At 40.0% G+C, this 5,070-nt stretch overlaps 1 protein-coding gene and 1 long non-coding RNA gene across 2 annotated transcripts in view; both read right to left on the bottom strand.

Annotated features, from left to right (window-relative positions):
- KCTD16 (potassium channel tetramerization domain containing 16) overlaps positions 1 to 5,070 on the bottom strand; it is a 295,957-nt gene that overhangs the window by 143,493 nt on the left and 147,394 nt on the right. The window lies entirely within an intron of this gene.
- Positions 1 to 5,070, bottom strand: part of LOC143663928 (uncharacterized) — a 177,639-nt gene that overhangs the window by 27,316 nt on the left and 145,253 nt on the right. The window lies entirely within an intron of this gene.

The following is a 5,070-nucleotide window of genomic DNA, read 5'->3' as shown; positions in this document are numbered from 1 at the left end:
GAAAAATAAGTTTATGAGAAAACTGTTTATAGACTATTGTGCTTATTTTTAATGTCCCCTCCACATAGACTATAAGCTCCACAACAGCAGTAATCTTTGCTTTGTTCATGATGTATCCTGAGTGCCAGAAGAATGCCTGGCATATAGTAAGCATTCCGTTGAACTACTTTTTGAACAAATTTTTAATTAAGAAAATTTTGTTTAAAATTCAGAAAAATATCCAAATAGTAAATTTGTCATAATTTTTTAGAACTTTATTGCCTACTGCAGTGCACCAGAGCAGAAAGAAATGGATTTGTGAAAAAGTGGTAGAAGCGATACAGGCCTACGACTTCAGCAACAGTAATGTGATCAAAATTACATAAATGGTGAACGTTTGACTACAGGGCAAGTAATTGCTACAGTGAAAAAATATATAGGTATATACATTTAGTTTTGGAGGGCTTTACTTTATTAAAATGCATATGTCTTTTAAAAAATGTGATTTTTAACAGGCATCTTGAAACGTTATGGAGGCAGTCAAGTCATAATTCTCCATTAAGTTGTTGAACGACAACCACATTTCTTGCAAAATTTATCAGATTAGGTTTCAGTAAATTCCTGTTATATGATTTTCTCTCTTAAATCACTGATGACATTTTTAATCCCCAAAATAATGTATAATTCACTCAAAAGCTCTTAAGTCATTGTATTAAAAGATTTGTAAACATCAAAAAATATTTTCTGAGATGATTTTTCTACCAACTAAAAGAGTCAAAATGACTCAAATTTCTCTTTGCTGTGGAAACCTCATGCTGAGTGTATCTTCGTGGCCTACTTTCACATCTAGGGAAGACTGTACTTGTGGGCAACAGTGGCATTCATTCTCATAAAGTTTCTTTTTTCTTTTTAAATTCTGAATCATCTTTCTGATCACCACAGAACTTGTATGCTGTAGTAACAAAAACACTAGACAAATAACATAGAGAATAAAAGTCTTAACCGAGAGATAAGTGTTTGATGTTTTAGAGTATTTACATATATGAAAATATTATTATTGTTGTTAAAAAATTAATATGGCTATAAGGGCCATAGTATATATGTGTGAATCATTCTGGGTATAAAACAAAAGGTCTTGGTAGGGCTGGTGCCCCAAACTGAAGTGCCTTAAGCTCTTTGTCTTAAGGCAACAAGTACAAATTTTCTAAAATAAACTTCCTAACAAATGGACTGAATTCAGCATTGTGTTGCCTGTTTGGAGTATTGGCAGAGACCCATCATGGGGGTAAGGCTGAACTTCCCCAGAGGGAGAGGTTGGAAGGTGTGTATCTTTGAGGTTGATGAGAGCCAAGATGCTAACTGGACAAGAACGTCTGGAGGTCTAGGAGCTGGACTTGAGGTTTCCATGAGCGCAGAGCCAGGACATCAGTTGGGACACAGTATGGTGTGGAGGAGGAGGGGCGGGAGCTTAGGTGGGGCTGGCCATATGGGAGCCTTGGGTCAGGTGACAGGAACACAGTGCAAGGCAGTGAGTGATGGATGGTGAAGGACCAGCATCCAATAGAGCAGGGGGTTTGTGGGGGCTAGCCCAGACTAAAGACCGGGCCCTCCCCCCACCTTTTGGACAAATTCTGGGATAATCACAGGATACGATGGATGAAACAACGTACAAAATTGTCTAATACTGGATATACTTGCCAATCTTGGTGAAGATTGGATTTAATTTGATTTAGAAAAAAAGAAAGAGTTGCAACGTTCTTACACTACATAGCAATCCATCACTTTTTCAGGGGTAATAATAATAGCCATTATTTGTCAACCACTATGTGTTTCCATACATTATTCGACTTAATTATCGAACAATCCTACATGGCAAATACTATCACCGTTCCTGCTCTACAAATGAGAAAACTGAAGCACAGAGAGGTGACTTGTCCAAGGTCATGCAACCGGCCAAGAGGTTGAACCAGATTTCAAATCCTGGCAGTCAAAACACAGAAACTGCAAACTTACCAAATACAAGACACCACCTCGTGGGCTTTCAGGGCAGCTTCTCTCTCCCAAGACTGCTTTGAGATTCAATGTTTATGAAAGAATTAGGAGAGATCTGGAAAAAACTTCACTATTATTCTTGAGGACAGCAGCCTGAGCCCTAGTAGCCCAGGCCAAGAGTGACCATTCCATAGATGCTCTGTCTGTGAATCAAGGGATTATGATGAACAGAAGGAATAGCCACTGCCCAGTTTTGAAAGCAAAGAATTGCGACTCCCTCCCCTCTGCAGACCTCCTCTCTTGCAGGATTTCTACCAGCCCAACTACCCTCTGGACATGCATGTATAATAGGGGGTAGTAGGGCTGGTGGGTATGGTCAGGGTTGATGAGGGAACACTCTGCCCTTCTTAAATAGGACTGTGAATTAAACAAGCAAATAAGCAAAAATCAATATTTCCCACACACAGGAAATCTACAAAATTTACTTAATAGACTCTCCCAGAGTCTGCCAGGAGAATTTTTTTATTTACTATTTTAATTTCAGCTAAAATAAAATAAAAACAAGGAATGTTCTAAATTTTATCCAGATGACCACACTTTGTAACTGACCATGACCATATGAGTGATCACGCAAAAAGCCGAAGCTATAGAACTTCTCAAACTAGGAGAACAGTCAAGTTATTGGTTTCCTCAGCTCTTAAAATTGAGAAGGAGTTCAATGAACAGTAGCCCGAGAAAAAAAGTGAGGAGGAGAAGGGAGAATATCTGGGAAGAGCCCTGAATTCAAGGTCAAACATCTTGGCTGGGCTATGTACCATATGAGTGATTTGGGCCAAGGCAAAAGATCTCCCTAGGTCTCTAATCTGCAAAAATGATGATGATGACGATAATTTTGACAGTAATAATAATAACAGTCATACCTTGACTATCAAATGTGTCCCTGTATATTCAGTGGTTTCAAGTGCTATGAAAAGATAATAACAGAAACAGAAATATCTGGGAGATGCTAGAGAGAGAAGAGTCAGTGAACTGGGTGAGACTGGGGTAGAGGGAGATGGGTAGACTAGAAACAGATTAGAGGACACAAGTAGGTTGGGGAGATGGAAAGACAGAAAAGATACAGGCACTGGGATGTGGATAAAGAAATGAGCCAGAGAAAAGAAGTCCTTCTCTTCCCAGAGAAATCAGAAAAGGATGAGATGCAAAAAGTAGGTTAGGTAGCAAATATCTGCTATGTTGCTTGTGGCTACCTGGAGTGTGAGAAGCTAAAAGAACATGGCCACAAACACTAGGACGGGGGTCAGCTCTATGTACCAGACGCAGTGCAGAGGAGAGGTGGCAGTTCAACTGGGGCAGACCTGAGCAGGGTCTTCCCGGCTGCTCCTAAGTCAGGTGCATGCTCATGAAGCCTCCAGCCCAGGTATGGCTCCGGGAAGGGATGGGTGTCAGCATATTCGGTGCACTATGAGAAAACTCAGGGACTGGGGTGTGACACTTGCTGTTACCTTGTGCCTGGAATTCTGTTCCTTCAACTTGCTACAAGTTTGGGTCATTTTCATCCTCAGGTGTCAATTTAAAGATCACCACCCCAAAGAGGCCATCCCTAAATGCCACACCTCATCTGAGGTCAGCCTCCCCCATTACCCCATCACATCACCTGCTTATTTCCTTTGTAGTATTTATCATAATTTGAATATTAACTGGTATTTCATTTATTTGTTTCAAGTTGGTTTTTTCACCCCAGAATTGTGCTGCCCAATATGGCAGCCACTGATGTAAATGTATTAAAATTAAATACATCTAAAAATTTAGTCCTCGATCACATTATCCACATTTCATGTACTCAATAGCCACACGTGATGAGTGACAGCCACATAGGACAGCACAGGTAGGAAACATCTCCCTCACCACAGAAAGGTCTCTTGGGCAGTGTTGATAAGAATAGGGTCTCTCCCATCTTGTTTCCTGTCTCATTCCCATTGTCTAGGACAGTGCCTAGCATAGACAGGTGCTCAGCAAACACCTTCTGAATGAATGAATGTGAACAAGGGTAACCCCCAAGGTCTTACATCCTTTCTGGATATAATTGTGATTGATGAAAATGGGTTTGCGGAGACCGCCCAGGCATTCTCAATAGCTTACCTTTATGCAGCCTATAAAATTAATGTGTGGCATGTGTTACATTGCATTTTCTGCTAATTAAACTTCTTAACATTATACAACTTTGCGGCCAGTGCCATATTTCAAATATTCCCTAGAGAGCTCTGAAAGGAAGATAAGGGAAGATACATACAAAGGAAATTTTGCATGAAATGACTTGCATAAGAGATTGCATGAAACAAATTCACTGATCCCACTGTTACACAAATATTCACTGTTAATGAGTGACAAAGAATGAAAAACTATCATTTATATTTCCTGTGGGGCTGGGCATACTCAGCTTGTTCATTTAATAAATATATGAGCATCTGTTACAGGAAATTGGGAATACTCTGCTCCCTAACATCTAAATTATATTTCATACCAAAGCATGGGAAGGTCAGCTCAGATTTGCAGAGCTCCCTTTTCATAATGCACTGAACCAACTGGTTAGTAACATGTGAACTTATGCAAATTGTTCTGCTTTTGATGCCCAGAAATTTACAATGTGAATACTCTTTTGAAGGTGGTTTTCATTTGTGAGGAAATTAATCCAGTATGTCTAGTACTGGGAGCCATGCTCACTGTAGACATTCAGATCTCTGTTGGGGAAAATCAAAGGTCTTTTGCTAAGGCCTCAAATTCACAATAGAGATGGGATGATGGAAAAGATAGGAAGAGATCCGCTTTTTAGAATCCACCATCCAATCTCTATCACAACTTACTCTGATGCATGAGCATGATTTGAAAAAATACTGTTACTTTGCAAGTGAGCAAGGTGGGATGGTGTCCTATTATTCCCCTGACACTCCACCCAGAGAAGAAAAAGAATGTTTGCTTGTTCCTATTAATCATTCAGAGAAGCAGGCTAATCACGTTGCTAGAGAAACTTAGACACACTTAGGTACCATGTTCTGTGATCCAAGATTGCCTCATGCAGCTCCTGGGGTTCCTGCCATG

Source organism: Tamandua tetradactyla, chromosome 20 (genome assembly GCF_023851605.1).
Source record: "Tamandua tetradactyla isolate mTamTet1 chromosome 20, mTamTet1.pri, whole genome shotgun sequence".
Classification (NCBI taxonomy): domain Eukaryota; kingdom Metazoa; phylum Chordata; class Mammalia; order Pilosa; family Myrmecophagidae; genus Tamandua; species Tamandua tetradactyla.
The sequence above is the reverse complement of the archived record's forward strand: the minus strand, read 5'-3'. Positions and strand labels throughout refer to the sequence as shown.